Genomic DNA, 17,510 nt, shown 5'->3' with positions numbered 1-17,510 from the left:
ACTTCTTGTTCTGTAACCCCTTTAAATGTCTTTACACCTTATTAGCTCTGCTGCGCAGTTTGCCTTATTCGACAACGCAGCAATTACATCCTCGGCAGTAACTGCGTCGTCGTCGTCGTCGTCGACTTTTAATTTACTGGCGAGTAAATCTGCCTTTTCTTTATATGCCTCGCCTTCTATCTTAATAAGACGCTCACCTGCAGCCGCCCGCCTGAGGTTTATGAGACTTATGCCTAACTCAGGTAAAACTACACTCTTCCTCGCCTTTTTAATTACCTCAGCATACGTAACACCATTTTCCTCAGCTTCCTTTTATAATGTCACTAGTACTGCTGCTGACCGGGGAACAGTGAGCAATGCCTCTTCTTTGGGTGGGACCGCCTCATGTTGCAAGCGCATCTTTACACGAGTAGTTTCGCCTTTAGGCGAATGACTTCTTCCGATTGATTTTGATATTCACCTAATTGTTTGATATCCCTCGCTGCCGCTTCATTTATGTCCTTTACATATTTTGGTTTTGTGTTTCCCGATTTTAAAGCAATCACGCACATAATTTGGATAGTTGAAAAACCCATTCCTTTCTTTCCTCCACTGACGATTCTTCCTGTACCTCTGATTCCGGCACAAAGCATGGTGTCGCTTTTAATGCTTCACGTACCTTACTCAAGCCTATATTAGCAACTTGGATAGTTTTTGTGTCTCCTCTGTTTCCGTGTCTGAACCTGTCTGACTTGTTTTGGGATCCATCACTTATTTGAAAAGATTCCATTTTAAACAATTTTGTGATAACACAAAGAAAACAATAATATTTTTCCAACTAATTCGCCTTCATTAATAAATGACGGTAGCTAATGCCTACCGACATTTTAAACCACTCACTAATACGCGTACTCAACGGAATATTTTATCAAGCCCACTCGCTCGCAGCACTCAACCGACAACACGTCTTATCTGGTCGAGCGCCCGACGCCGTCCCAGGTTTTTTCCCTAGTAAAGCCTATGAATCTCAGCCCTGAGGTCATGCTTTTGAGCTTCGGTACATGAGCTGGGACTACGTCATTTATTTTAGTATATATATATATAATTAGGAAATTGCTATGAGACAATTTTGTTTTATTTAGAGTGTTATGGTATGATTCTAAAACAATACTTTTTGATTTCTTGATTAGGATTGAATATGATACGTCAAATATGGTTTTGATTTTGACATACGGGTTTTATAGTTCATAAGTCCGGTTTCTCAATATTAACTTTATGGGTTCTTTAAACTAGATGAGCTAGACCCAGACCTAAAATTGTTTAAGTGTGGAACTAAAGTTTATAGGACAGAGGGCAAATGGGGAGGATGCTCACCTGTTGTTAAGTGATGCCGGATGTTAAGTGAGAGTGGTTGCAATTGCGTTGCGACCCTTAGTAGTATTGGATATGCATCGCTGGACAGCTGGTTCTACATAGTGGTAGGGCGCGGCAAAATTGCCTTAAAAAACTAAATTCCTTTTTAAAGAGTTTTATATATACAAACTTCTTAATACAGTACCTTATGTAATCTTTGTTATATTCGTGAAATATATTCGACGTTAATCTACTTATTATAATAATTAGGTAGATATAGATTTTACACTGACGTTATTAGCAATATAAGGTGATCAGTGATGCATATTGTTTAATAATAATTTTTGATTACAGCTCTATTTACGGTGCAATAATTTCCTACTTTTCATTGGATATCCGTATTTATTTCAAAAAATGTACGAATCGTCGAATGGTCAAAACCCTCTTGGTTCTTTAAAGTCGGTTAATATAAGGTGACTGATTATACATGACTGTTAAGTATGAGTTCCTTCTAGGAGTTTCGACTATAATGCAAATTGTTGTCTGAATATAATTGAAGAAAAATTATGGTCTTTAACGTTATTATAAACACATTTATTTTAATATTTAGTTCATAAGCAAAAAATTACAACGACAAGATAAACTATGAGGCGACAGGATATGTCTAAATAGTTTTATATATCTTTAATCGGAGGTGGAAATAGCTTTTACGTAAGATGCGGAGTAGGATTCGAATTGCTCCAGGCAAACCCTTTGCTACTCAGAGCCGGGTGAGCAATAAATATTTTTTATTATTATTGATCTGACCTGATCACTATTGTGTTTTGTTCCATTAGTTTTGTCTAAATAACTATATGTCTTATGTATTTTTGCACTTCTTGAGCTTACCTTATTTAATATTTATTTCTCACAGTAGTCGCCTGGAAGAGATCGCTCGAAATCGAATCCGACAGTTGCCCTCTTTATTTAATTAATTCATTAACACATTATTTTGTATAAACCTTTCTTTTTCTTAAAGTGTATCTTGGGCTAATTGAAACACATCCTTAGCGGATATGATAACGATCCACTGCCGTATGTTCCGAAACCTGGACATTTTTCGTCTGCCTGACTATAGCTGTCCTTCAATGTTTCCCGTCATACATGCAACAAGTACCGCAATATGTTGACGCAAAACGTGTCCGAGATATAAATCACATTATGTTTATTGATAAAGCTTTAAAATGTTTTGCGTAGAAAGATATTTCATAGTACGTTGCGATTATATTTAAAATTTATTGTTTATACTAAAGAAACCATTTAAACTCATAATTTAACAGTTATACATGATATTAATTAAGCCTCATATTTGTTTCTGGTTAATAACGATACATGTAATTTAATATTATGACGGCTTCCGCAAAACTCTTTTGTTTAAATGAGTCCGAGGTTTTACTTTGTTTTATACACAAAGCGCATAAAGTCTTATTCGAATGAATACTTCAAGAGAAATGGCTTTTTAACTACTGGCAACAACACTTAATTATTGTATATGACACAGCTCTTCGGCGCCATTTTTCAAACTTAGGTGGAATTCCATTTTTGAATTCTTAGGACTGTCTACAATTAGTAACCATAAAGGACATATTAAAGGAAACCCCATCTGTTTTTTTTTTAATTTTTATGCATTTGGTTTTCATATTAACCATTACTGTGTAATCGTGACATCTGTAATGGTAATATATTGTATAAAAGTATATTATTTTTTATGTATTTTAACCTAGCATTGTGATACGTGACTATTAAGATTAGCTTTGATTTTTTTGTAGGTTTTGTAATTGTATAAGGCTACAGGTATTTTGTTTTAATTTAGTTATGCGGTTTTTGTACTTTACCCTTAATATTTCCTTACTATGGACCGTTCGGAATTGTTTGTTAGCGGTAAAGCCGTCCGTTGGCTCCTTAATGCTATCGGAATGTATATGTACCAAATATATAATCCAACAAAGTGTTAATAAATAAACAAACAAAAGCTTGGGTAATAGGTTTTATTTCGTTTAATAGTAATTACTAGATCTTTTAACCAATTTGATTTATATATTAACTTGCAGTTAGTACACATATAGTCCGGGCTTAACTTGGATTCCCGATCAAGATTGATTTGAAGTCGCATTACCTACAACAAATTGATGAAATATTCTCTGTGTTGCTTGCTTGCGCTAATATGGCTTCATAATCCACTGGGTTTCAAACATATACAGTAATTCTCTCTATAACGCGGTATACCTGGACCGCTTTATAGGAAATCGCGTTCTAGGAGTATTCTCGTAAAGCCATTTTTAATAATTCGAATTTAATACAGTTATTTGGTTAAACAAATATAATAACACAATTGAAACAGGTGCAAAGATACGTAAATTATGGACTTGACAAATAAATTTCACACTACAGAAATAAGCTATATTTTGCGAGCGAGAAAACTCAGCGTTTTATGGGGTACGGAAATCGCGTTACGCGGGGGATGACTGTACAGTGTAACTTAAAGTTACGTCACTACATTAACGCCAAACTCTTAAAAACTTCGAATGTTGTTGTCCATACTGTACACTACGGTATTTATTTAACGACAATTTATGATACCTTTTGATAGTTTGACGAAACTACGCATGTTACCTAAAATGGATAAAAAATATTGACTTTTTATGTAACGTTCATCGGCCGTCCATGACTGGACTGATCAAGCGAAACTTAATTAAGTGCCTTTTGCTATGGTTTGCTGATGCAACGACAACCTTGAAAGGGTGTGAAAGGCAAACACGAGATTGTAGGCGTTTGGTGTTGTGTTCGTTGTGTTACATACTAAATATTGGAACACCGGTTTGCTTGTAGACATTTACAAAAGATTAACAGGGGCAAACGGGCAAGAGGCTCACTGGTGTTAAGTTATACCGCTGCCAATAGCCCACGAGAATGTAAGTGCGAGCATAGGAGCTCGCACTTACATTCATCATGCCTCCTGCTGATGTCATGTAGAACATGGTGTGATGGTTGCAGCTCCTTACAAACGTTGTGTAATAATAAAAAAAAGTGGCGGGTGTTTATTGCCAGTTCTTCTCTTCCGTTCTACGCCCTTGATTTGAGAGCTGACAGTAAATGTAAAATTAGAAGCATATGTATATATATATTTTTTATTGACGTTCATAAGTGTACCTATCTGTATAAATGATTTTTGACTTTGACTCGCATTGCCAGAGGGCTCGCAAGTGCATTGCCGACCTTTTAAGAATTGGTACGTAGTGTACTCTTTTCTTGTAGTGTATTATAAATTTTCTTGGTGATTTTTATTTAAGAGGCAATGGCAGAGACATTGATCATAGACAAGTATCTACATTGACAATACGAGTACAGATTATTATAGTGGACATTATTATTTCTATAATTATCTAACTTAAATGTCCAGTTGTTCTTGGCCTGCTCCAGTTATTAGTGCTTTCTGCTACCCTCCGCCACCTTTGACTCTTCAGGTCTATATGTTGTAGCATGTTATGTTGTTCTAGATTACATATGTGGGTTTCATTGTTGATGCTTTTGCTAGTTCTGGTTATTCTATAGTGGTAACTGTAGGGTCGAGTTCCCTCGCCGGAATCTTTCCTTTTTCGAATTTACTTTTAGTATTTTATAGTTATTACTTAGTTTAGATATTCTTCTTTATAATACCTTTGTAGATGGTAGCATCGTAAATTCGATAGTATAGATATATATCACACTCAGAAAAGTAGTTAGTGAATTTAAAATGTCCCATACAAAAGGCACAAGGCTACTTAAGCCTGCATTAAATTATTTTCAGTCGTTTAAAGTTGCATTACGCTTTTTATAAGCAACTGAGCAGAAACCACAAAACGTTGGGAAATACAAACTAGTACGGTTAATTTTCAACGCCTCAGTGACTTTGAATATTTTTCAATAATTTATTTATGTTTTTGTATTGGATACATTATATATATGTCGCAGTAAAGTAGTTAACTCTAGACAGTTAATTAATTGTCGATATTCAATCAAGTCGCTACAATTTTGACTTAAATAAAGCAGCGTCGAGAGCGTTTAACTATCTGTCTGACCGAAAGCCAGCGTGTTGATTAACAATGTAAAACAAGACTCCGCCATGATTATTTCACTTATTTTTCTTATTTCGGTGTGATCGTGAAGAACTGAGAGCTTGGAAATTCCGTGTTTTGCTTTATTGTAAATGGTTATATTAGGTTAGTCTTGTTGCCTAGGAACGTTTAGGAAACTCGTTAAACGTTTCGTTAACTCACTTGTCAGATGGAACTTTAGCGACTTGATTGAATATCGATTTTAAATTAACTGTCTAAAGATTAAATTAACTCTCTGATTCAACTACTTTACTGCGACATATACATTCTATTATATTGGGTCTCAAACGTGAATAAGTCCCTTTTAAAGTTTCGTATTACCTTATACATACTAACACGGAAAATACATCTAATTCAGGACTTTCTGTTTTGTTTTAGAATCTAAATTTAGTTAATTAATTATGAGGAAATTTATGGATATTTCGGTATAATAATGGCAGTAATAATTTTATGTAGTAGACAACATAAAAAACCCAGAGAAAATAATAAAAACTGTTGTATATCTGTGATTATACATCTACGAAAACGAGGTATTTATGCAATTTTGCTTTGAATTTAATACGAGTTTATAATAGAGAGAAAATCTTTAGAATAAACCAGAGATCACAGATTATATTAGAAGTATGTCAGGGACATAAAAAACATAGATTTTCTATTAATGTCAGTCGCAGGTCATGGCATCATTTTTGTCGTACAATCATCAAAATTATATATAATTAATAAACAAATCTGAAATCAATTAATATTTTTCGTTATTAATATGCATATGCCTGCACTGACATACATACACGACATAGTTCTAATGTATTCTTGATTGTCTATGTCCGCGATGAAATGGAAAGTTCGCGTGGGAATTGTCCTATTGCGACAATTTGTGGATTTCAAAAGGCTTTTTATGATTTTTTGACTTAAGATGCTTTTATCTATGGATATGTCGCAGCCAACTAGCTTAATTAGCCGTTCAATAGCCTAGCCGTTTAACTAGCGGCCTGAAAGATGTTCACCCAGTTAATCAAACAGCTAGGCAAATGACTTGGATCGATGACGTTTAATTACTTGCCTAGCCTGTTTACTGTTAATTAAAATTTAACTCCACTTTCTGCCACTCTCAAACTCGAAACGAAACTCTTTAAACTGTCAATATGGCATCGGCAAACCACAACTTTCTTGGCGTTTCCAAAGTTTCATAAAAAACAACAAGTACAATGGCAGAGTGTAGCGACAATAAAAATGTCAATTTGACTTAAGCAATTTAATTTTAAAAGAAATATTTTTGTCATATGTTTCATTTTTTTATTTCTGCCAAATAATGACTCTATCGTAAGTTTATTAAACGTTGTAACAGTGTTGTTTCAGGCCGTTAGTTCAACGGCGCCGTTTAGTTTAAAAGCTAGGCTGTTAATTGAACGGCTAATTAAGCTAGTTCGATACATTGAAAGTCAATTTTCTATTCAGGGTTTTCTGCGTTGTATGAATTTCCCAATCAAGTACATGATTGGATCACGGATTTATTAACAGTCCAAAATAAAATTAAAATATGATCGACACAACTACTATGCCTTAGATTTAATTTCGATTAGAACTATACAATAGATTACTCTTACAGTGTTTTAACAAGAATGTTATAGTCTTATATTTGTTTTCGTGTATATTGATACATATGACAAGATTACAGGCATGGTTATAAAAGCAAGAGTATCCTGTAGAAGGGCTAAACACGTATTTCTTTTGTTTGATCCAATTCCAATTTCAAACGGGAACATGAGAACGAAAAACAAAACGATGGCGATTTTCGTTCGACTGTAATTGGTCAAACGGAAGGACGGTGTCGTTTTGATTGGACTAGTTGACCAATCATAATCAACGTAACACGTCGTGTCTTAGTCGTGCGTTCTCTATTGTCCCATGGTCTGAGAATAACAGTTGTCTTGTTTAATCTGTGCTCCCGGTAGTTAAAACAATAGAAGTTTATTTCCGAGAATAAACAATAACTAACAAAATGAGGAAGTCTTAATAATAATCCAGTTATGGTTTGCATTACAAGTATTCTTTGCTTAATCCATTTAAGTATATTTTAAATATACATATGAAACCTTCAAAGTAGTATGCAAATGTGTGCGTGGTTAGGTAATGGATTGAATATAACAACAAAAAATGTAAATTCAAAAATTGCTTTGTTATTTGTTAATGTATGTTGAGGTTTTTATGGTATTTTTTTATAAAGATAATATCCTATAGATATCCTGTACAATCTTCGTTAATAAAAATATTAATTACATTTTTATTGTTGATGGTCCGTGATAAAGGCGTTTAGTGTAAAACTGGCTACATACTTAAAAACTAAGTAAAGAAGCAGAACTAACTAAAGTTTTTACAGTTAAACAAACTGACAAGACAAAGTCAGATTTATTATTAATTAATTTAAATCTTAAACAGAATCTAACTAAACAAAGGGAAAAATCTTGTCAAGGGTCACATTATTTGGTAAATATTTGCGGAGAACGAGTGATTAAAATGACGTCCCTACAACCTGAATCCCTTTGTTAAGAATTTTAACTCAGCATACTTTGCCTAAATATGCTTTGTGCTGGGTTTTATTAAAACTACTTTAATGATTTACCTACATGCGCCGAGAAAAATATTTCTAATTTAAGAAGAGCAGTGTTGGCCCAGTGGCTTCAGCGTGAGACTCTCTTCCCTGACGTGCTAGGTTTCGTCCCCGGATGTGTACCACTGGACTTTCTGTCGCTCAAACGATGCAGTAAAACATCGTAAGGAAATCGGCTCGTCTACCGCCTACTTGCCTATTAGATTGACAAATGATCCTGATACAGATACAGAAATCTGAAGCCCAGACCTAAAAACGTTGTAGCGTTTTAAATATTCATCGTAACCTAATCTTCTAGTGAATGTTTCTTTTATTTACAACTCTTAAGTCGTTGTGGTCTCTCAGGTGTGATATAAAAGACGGCCACATAGTATACGTGCGCGGACGTGCACATTGTTAGTAAATATCACAGAGTAATAATTTCAATAAAACGCAAATTTAAAAATGGAAGGAAGTGTAGAAAAACTGTTTGTAAATAGGTTTTGTATTTGGATCAATATTGGATTAAAGCAATAATATTTTGCTTAGTAGTAACGATCCACCTATCTTTCACAACGGTAATTCATTAATACGAATGCTAATGGCCAATTAGGAAGTAAGGTGAATTTTTTAATACTGCTCTGATTGTTTTGTGTTCCACGTGTTTCACTTTTACGTGAGTTTATTTCCTTGCAGCGAAAGTTAAACGTAACGGTTAGTTTATACGCACGTGATGGTCTATTGGAGATTCGGACTATATAACTTAAAGGTTTCTTAGAAAGGTTATTTCCCATATTGATAAGGCGAATAAAAATATTTTCATAGAGATTTGGGGTCTTTACCGCATTTACCACTTAGAGTAAACACTCTAACCAAAGGTAGAGATAACTCCTCTAAAAAGAGGAGTTATTCGAATCAATACCTTCTGCTGTGTTGGATCATCGGATGTCAAGTAGAATTCAAATACCATCCACATCACCTGGACGTACGTCGTTCCACAAATGTGTGTTTTTAAGACCATTTTTTCCGCACCATCGCGCACTACCACTATGTAATTCCGTACCAATTTGACTAACGCTCTTTTCATGAAGAAGCGGAAAATAATTAATTCGATAATTAGTAAAAGGCCGGCAACGGGCCAAAGGGCTCGCGAGTGGCCCTTTGGCATTGCATGTTCTATCACTTAACATCAGATAAGCTTCCTGCCAGTTTGCATCCTGTACTACAAAAAAAGTTATTACAAACTTGTTAGCATCGGCACGAGTTCAATATTTAAGGTTTTTTTTAATGTAGTTAAACATCGTTGTAGTACAAGTAGGAGATTACTGGTGGCCCTAGCTCGAGTAGGTTACCACTGTGATAAGAAATATTACTTGAGCACAAGAAGTGTAAAAGTGATACAATTATTTAGACTAAAACAAAACAATTAAAACATGTAAACATGTTTAGGGACAATAAAAAAACACACGTGATAAAGAAAAGGACACATGAATCACAATAATTACAGTTGAAACAGTTAGAAGAAAGTAAGGGATACGATGGACAGTTTACTATACGAATACTATTCGAAAACGAAAGTTGTTTAACAGTGTGCAATTTAATTTGTTTTAAGATTTCCATAAAAAAGTGTTGCATGATGCTGAATTTGTGCATATAGCATTTCTGTTTACGGAAGTTATAGTGTATGAGTGTTCACATTGCAATAAAAATTAAATAACCATTGAATGTTAAATTGTGTTATAATCGATTTGCTATATTGCTAACAGTTTTATTGTATAACGTTTATATGGTTTGGTAATTTCCTTTTACAACAAACATTTCAAATGAATATTTGAATTCCGTACTTAGTCCGTATTGAACCTAATAATGTTAGAGGTTGTTGTTGTTGTTGTTTGTTACTGCGTTTCACAATTTAACGGTACGTATTAGATTATACAATTGAATGAATGTAATATTTCAATTAAAATGTGATATTCGGTTGGTCCGCCAGTCGAACAAAAAAGCGGCTCGTCCGTACCATCCTTTTCTAGAAACAGTATATAGTTTATACTCTGATTTTTAATTAGTAGAATTCTGACAGCTATCATTTTTTGTCATGTGAGAGATTGCAAACCTTTTTGGCCGGGGACCTTTTTCAATTTTAATACGAGTCTGAACATCTTAGTATATGCATATATTTTATTTCTTAGTGAATGTATACATTTTATTAAGTGCGGTCCTCCACATTAAAGGTGGATTTACGGTGAGTGATAATTACGTCCTTTTTCATTAAAAACAGTAAAAGACGCACAAGTAAAGATAATATTTTATTGTTTAAAAAAATCAAAATCTGTCCAGCCGTTTAGTAGTGTAATTACGAACATGTGCACGTGATTTATATATATACTAGCTGTTTATTTGCTAAGATACCGACTGCAGCACCATCAACCGGGTTGATTTGTGAATCTAAGCCATCCAGGGCGCCATCCAAACGCATACAAAAATCTCATTCCCGTCGATCCAGCTGTTTTGGAGTAGTTCGGTGACATACACACGTATAGAAGAATTATATATTAGGTCCTTACATATGAAATTGGCGTTTTGTCGTACTGGCCACTTTGACCTCAAATACCTCCTCTTTGGTTAGGAATTTTAAATTCAAATTTGTACAGCTATTTACTCATGTATTTGTGCTTCGATGACCGTCATTCATTTGTTTTTTCTTCTGCTTTTTCTGTTTGCGTCACTCATTTTACAAAATGGAAAACTTAAAGTATCGCATCGCAGTATTTACGAGTACGAGTTCCGCCGTGGCACTAGTGCTGCGGAAACGACTCGAAGGGTGAATGATGTGTATGGCGGTCATGTTGCAAAAGAAAACACAGTTCGTTTTTGGTTCCAACGTTTTCGTTCGGGAAATTTCGACCTGCAGAACGAGCCCCGTGGACGGCCTGAGACCCAAGTTGATAATGAAGTATTGAAGGCTATTGTGGAAGCGGAGCCATCGGAAACCACGTCCGAGTTAGCTGCAGGCTGCGGTGTTAGTGATAAAACTGTTTTAATTCACTTGAAGCAAATTGGGAAGATTAAAAAGCTTGAAAGGTTGACCTCACGAATTGACTGAAGCAAACCGGCAAACGCGCGTCGACTGCTGCGTTACATTACTGAACCGGCACAATAATGAAGGTATTTTAAACCGAATCATTACCTGTGATGAAAAATGGATTCTTTACGATAATCGGAAGCGCTCAGCGCAGTGGTTGGATCCTGGCCAGCCAGACAAATCCTGCCCCAAGCGAAAATTAACCCCAAAAAAGTTACTTGTAAGCTATTGGTGGACTAGTGCCGGTATTGTTCATTGCAGTTTTCTCAAATCTGGCCAGACTATTACGCCTGATGTCTATTGTCAGCAATTGCAAACCATGATGGAAAAGCTAGCGGCTAAACAACCTTGGCTGGTCAATCGCTCCACGCCACTGCTACTTCACGATAACGCTAGACCACACACTGCATAACAGACGGCTACCAAATTAGAAGAGCTTCAATTGGAATGTATAAGACATCCTCCGTACTCCCCGGACCTTGCTCCAACAGATTACCATTTTTTTCGAAATTGGGACAACTTCTTGCAAGGGAAAAAATTTAATTCTGATGGGACAGTCCAAATCGCCTTCCCAGATTTTATTGATTCCCGTCCGACTGGTTTTTTTTAGTAAAGGGATCAATGAACTACCTATGAGATGGTGCAAAAGTGCATAGAAAACAATGGTCCATACTTTGATTAATTAAATATATTATATTTAAAAATATTCGACATTTTGTTCCTCCCATACAAAACGCTAATTTCATATGTAAGGACCTAATATATAAAGATATACATCATCCAACAAAGTAATTCAAGTTTTTTTATGTACGTGTTTTTCATAACCTTATACACTTTTAAAAAATGCAATACTGATAACTTAAAATATCGCAAGCATAAAATTACGCATTTTGTATTTTCAAAAATAGAATTATAGCGGTCGGGTACTGTGCGTTTCGCGCTCTAATTATTCAAAGAAATGTCAACTATTGTGCTTTTAATGGCCTTGGTCTTCAATTAACCTAATTAACTGATATTCGGTTAATAAATTAGCGCTTTTGAGTATTAGACGGCTGCGGGTCAGGGACTCCGCAGTGATTTACTAGTAATGCAGTCCAGAGAAGGAAGGGGGTTAAGAGGGGGGGGAGGAGGAGGCCGTGAGTAAAGGCAGGTTATAGATTTCTTACATTCAATACTTGCTTATGTTCTATATTTTCTAGGTCCTTCTTTCTATACCAACACAAATGTATGTATGTATGTAACAAATGATTACAAGATATGTTGATCTAAAAGGGCTTTATTATAGCGGATTTACTCATTCTATAGAGAATTATACAAATTGTTGAAGTCACGTTTGGTATTTTGAATATGAAAATGAGCAACATGCTCAGCTGATGTTAAGTAATATCACCGCCCATGGACATTCACGTTGGCATAGATCGCAAGTGCGCTGTCGGCCTTTAAAGCATTGGTACGCTCTTTTCTTGTAGGAGCGTAAGTCTGTGGTTTGCTTGTTCCACATAGTGGTGATGCGCGGCCAAAATAGCCATAAAAACCCTTGAGGGCATAATTGATTATGGACCGACGTACGTTGAGGTTTTACTGGTGGTATTTCGTATTCAGCCTCTTCATCCCACGCTGAAATTCACCTGCAGTTGCTGTCCATGGTTAATACGGTAGAAGATGAGAAATCTAAAGAAGTATTACAATTGTCACTATAAAAATTACGTGAAATACAAAATAAATACTAATACTTTCAATAAGGTAATAATACTAATTAACAATACTGTTCGTTAAAAAATAATATAGGTTATTGAGTGTAATTGTAGTCTTAATTTACAAGTGAGCTAGGTCAACCGGTTTGTGCACATGGGCCAATCGACATGCTTCATAGGAGCTTATTATATTGTATATTTCTCTCTTTTGTTTTACGATATAGGGGCAAACTAGCCAACAGTCATAAAAGACACCAATGTTAGGGGTTTTGTTTTAATTGTATGTAAATTCATTTCAAATCGTTACATTTCCAACGATGCGTCAACGGTACTTAATGTTAAAAAGGTATCAGAAAGGCATTCCATAGTAAACTGATATTCGCTTTTACTCATTTGTCTCTTTCTGTCAATTTGGGTTTACCCTATGATGAACAAAGAAAGCATGATTATATATGTATATTAATGTAGCATGGTAGTATTCATTTATTTAGTATGTTTTTAATCAAGAATCAGCATAGAGAAAACCTTTTTCTCTTATTTAAGATTTTTCATTCAAAACTTACGTCTGCGAAGATTGTTGTATGCTTTTTTCAGATACTATGAATGAATTCTTATTTATTACCACTTCGTTGCATTAAAATTTAACATAACTAAATAAAAGGAGGGCAACTGGCGGCCTTAACGCTTCCAAGCGATCTCTTCCAGGCAACCACTCTATCAGTTCTTATTACATAGATAACGACATATAGAAAATAATTTTCGTAAACCCTTTGATTTATAAGCCGTAGAAAAAGTATTTCTTCGTTATCATTCCAGCTATTCGAGGCATGTATGAATGTCCCAATATAGGTAAACTAAGGTTTCTCACCTATTCTGTGCCTTCCGCCTGCACTTCCGTATGCAACGACGCGAGGCGGCTCTAATAAGGCCTTACCAATGCATTTTAGAAAGTATAAGTTATACAATTAAGTTTTCTATTGTTTTCAGCGTTTATTTTTCGCATTTTACAGACTTTTCATTGGTCTAAGCGATTATAACGTAGTTAATAATAAAACAACATATTTTTTTGGAAATCGGAACTTTCTGGAGCCTTGTGGACCTCGCATATGCATTTATGTAATAAATTTTACATATAAAGGTATGTTGTTTGTTATCGCGTGCATGTATTTTTATCTCCGGTACTTTAGTGTAATTTTAGCTTCTGTATTATTCTGTAAAACCGACTGTTTACATACCTACTTTTTTGTTTATTGATTATACAGTTCACCAATAATGGTATCGAGTAGGTAGGTGGTATATAACATATTTATTAAATAATATACAAAACTCAACGGAGCGTTGCTTTGGTTGCAATAAATGTATTTTGTACCAACAACATTGATTTAATTATGTGTCAATAAAAACATGTTTAAAAATATAAACACCTCAGTCAATGAAAATAATTGGTTTTGATTAATTTATTCATATTTTTTATTCGCATAAAGATCATATGTGGCCGCTTTTTTGATAACCATGCGAAATATCAGCGCCTGTAGCCAGATTAAAAAACCAGTGGTGCTACAACCATCTCCCGGCCTCAGATTTCAGTATCTGTTTCGTGATCATTGTTTCTTTTTTAATGTGCAAGTTCAATACATGTTGACATATAACATGATGCGTTATATGCCTCAGTATCTAATCACAATTAGGCGCAAGAATTCTTCTTTTATATAAAAAGGGGGCAAACAATGCCAATGCCAGAGGGCTCGCAAGTGCGTTTGCTCTTTTCTTGAAGGACCTTAAGTCGAATTGGTTCGGAAATACTTCAGTGGGCATCTGGTTCCACATAGCGGTGGTGCGTGGCAAAAATTGCCTTGAAAAACGCTCAGTCGTGGAACGGCGGACGTCGAGGTGATACGGGTGGAATTTTGTATTCTGCCTCGACGTCCGATGATGAAACTCAGCTGCAGGTATTAATCCGAATTCTCGTCGCTGTTCTCAACTCTTGACTGAATGAAACTAAAACCTATAACTTACTCCAATATGTTAAATTCATTAAGTTTTCGATTCTCGAACTTGACTTTGTATCGAAGAGTTAGGTCATGCACGCCGTTAATTGATTTCAAGACTTAGGAGGTTTATAATTATAAACCTCCTTGCGATTCGTTAATTAAATAAATTAATCAAGAACAAATTTATGAACAATTCAGTTCACGTTTAACTGAGGCCGTTTGAGACCCTACGTTATATTTATTTTAATGTAGACGCGAAACTAAACAAACTCTATTTTAAAATAACTAGGTTAGATTTAATGTGCTCTGTGAACTATAAAATCACATATAATGATAAATCATTTCCGAATACAAATAAACTGTTTGCTAATCTTGCGCTGATCTGTACAGGAATATCAGCTTTATGGCTTTATAACTAAAAGATTCAAAACTTTCGTAGTCGTTAGCGAATATTACATTTATTTTGATTATGTTCTATTTGATTTGACGCCATTTTGTAAAGCTGTCAAAATTAGGAGTCCATGGCAGGACTAATTTATTCTTCCTTTGTAGTATCGGTATTGGTTAATAATAATATTATTAGTAACGTAATTGATAATATATAATACCACGTACTTTACAATGCTCAAACTTGGTACCGGTTTTTAAATTACTATTAGGGCTTCCTATAATAAAACAAAATGAATATTAGGCTTACAGTTATGGAAACCTTGATGTCTGGAAGTCTTCCACGGTCCGCTTCATATACATTTTCCTTTGCGAACTAGGGAACTGTGCAATCGACTTCCGATGGGGGTCCTCCCATCCCCAGAGTATATCCTTCAAAAGCAGGCAAAGCACCCACTAAAATCCCATCCCGTAAGCTGGTTGAATTATGAGAAGGGCCAAGGTTTCAGCTGTTTATATTGCAAAACCCTGATCACGATTATAATAACCCGATACTGTAACTCATTGTTCTTCTCCCATGATCCCAGCCGTAATAAAGTCCTTTTAACGGTTGCCTTAAGACATGGATATATGTCGGTTACTAACAGAACATTAAAATACAGGCTATAGATTGATGAAGCCTAGAGCCGGGTTTAGAAACTGTACGAGCCAGTCGCAACTTGGCGGGGAGGCGGACCGGACGTGTAATCGATCTGATATAATTTATTTTCAATTAAAGTTACTGTGGTGTAGTGTACTTATGTTATTATTGGATTGTGTGATACAAATGATTTAAAGGTAAGATTTTCATGTTTGTATATTAAAGATTATTCATTACCGAGTAACGAAAGTGGTATAACATGAAGAAATTGCGGCGCTAAAGCCCTTAATTTGATGTGTTTTTTGCTCATTTTTATTATTAGAGTTGGAGATCAGCCGATTGTGTCATAGACTTTGGGTGTTAGATGTGGTGGTCTTCACGCGGCGAATTAGCAAGCGCAAAATCGCTCAGTCGGAGATTAAAAGCTGCAGAGTCGCAATTGGAACCCACGACATCACGGTTGAAAATATAGCTATGCTAGTGCTCAGTAAACTACGATATCATAATTTTCTAGAACGCGAAAATTTAGATACCCGTCATATATAATCTGCCTCAAGAAGAAAATTGTCAAGAATGAATCATTCACAACTTGGCTTTTCCTTTTGTTTTAAACTGAATAATACACTTGGGATTACACGGAATAATAAAATTATGCTCGCTTTATATCAGTTATGTAAACATTTATTAACCTTAAAATAAAACAAATTATGTAAATAAATGGAAAGAAAAAGTCAAAGTCAAAAAAAAAAAATATTCATATATGTAACACAATGTACACTTATGAGCGTCAAAAAATACATTAAATGCTTCTAATTTTACATTTACTGCCAGTTTCCAAATCAAGGACGTAGAACGGAAGAGAAGATCTGGCAATAAACTCTCCGCCACTCTTTTTAATCGCCAAGTTTTTTTTAAATTACACAACGTTTGTAAGGAGCTGCAACCATTACACCATGTTCCAGGTGACATCTTAAGTAATAAATAATAATAAAATAAATTAAAAACAAATATTTTCAAAGATCCTCTATCGGCAGGAGGCATGGTGAAATAGGAGCACGCACTTACATTCTCGTGGGATCAACACGCAAATACATAGTCGAAATAAGATTTAGAGCCCGACAATTAATCCTATTGCATCCCTTGTAATTATGTATTATGTTATTTATTTTTGTATAAATGTAACGAAGGGAAAATAATAAAAAAATCAGTTAATATTTTATTTATTATTGTTTTCATTGTTGCAACCTACGCTTACATTAATATAAAAATCTAGTTTTTTAAAAGCTCTTATACAAATATGAATTGCAATGGGATACAACACTTTCAGATCCGTTCCAATATGAATCATTCAATTTAAATAATAACTCAATGCATACGTATAAAAATTGTTGTTAATATTTTCAGTCTTAAAATATAAGCCATAATTGGCAAATGTTTTTGACTTAAGAAAACCAAGTCAGATGACAAATGAAATCCGAATAAGGTTCTCTAGGATTTTGATTTTCGGTCACAAGTTAAAATATCAGCTTTAAATGCTTCTAGTCTTGAAAAAAGGTTACACAAAGTTTAAATTCGAATGTCTTAAATGCCAGGGACATATATATTATATACATATTTCCTTTATTGATACTGTAGCACGATATTTATCATAGTCAATTATTCGT

General features: G+C 34.8%; 1 protein-coding gene across 7 annotated transcripts in view; it reads left to right on the top strand.

Moving 5' to 3' along the window:
* The window catches only part of LOC123714140, a 57,953-nt gene that overhangs the window by 4,776 nt on the left and 35,667 nt on the right, over positions 1 to 17,510 (top strand). Inside the window, exons 1-5 of one of the 7 annotated variants that reach the window (XM_045668296.1) lie at positions 9,824 to 9,970; positions 10,133 to 10,294; positions 12,604 to 12,877; positions 13,816 to 13,966; positions 15,869 to 16,043. The exons of 1 other annotated variant lie outside the window; for it this stretch is intronic. The gene's annotated coding sequence lies outside the window, so the exon portion shown is untranslated. Of the gene's footprint in view, positions 1 to 9,823; positions 9,971 to 10,132; positions 10,295 to 12,253; positions 12,878 to 13,815; positions 13,967 to 14,753; positions 14,778 to 15,868; positions 16,044 to 17,510 lie in introns of those variants that run through there. 5 more of the 7 variants (XM_045668297.1, XM_045668301.1, XM_045668298.1 and 2 more) reach the window with 5 other exon arrangements.

This window comes from Pieris brassicae, chromosome 9 (assembly GCF_905147105.1).
Source record: "Pieris brassicae chromosome 9, ilPieBrab1.1, whole genome shotgun sequence".
Classification (NCBI taxonomy): Eukaryota; Metazoa; Arthropoda; class Insecta; order Lepidoptera; family Pieridae; genus Pieris; species Pieris brassicae.
Note: the sequence above shows the minus strand (reverse complement) of the source record. Positions and strands in the feature narration are given on the sequence as shown.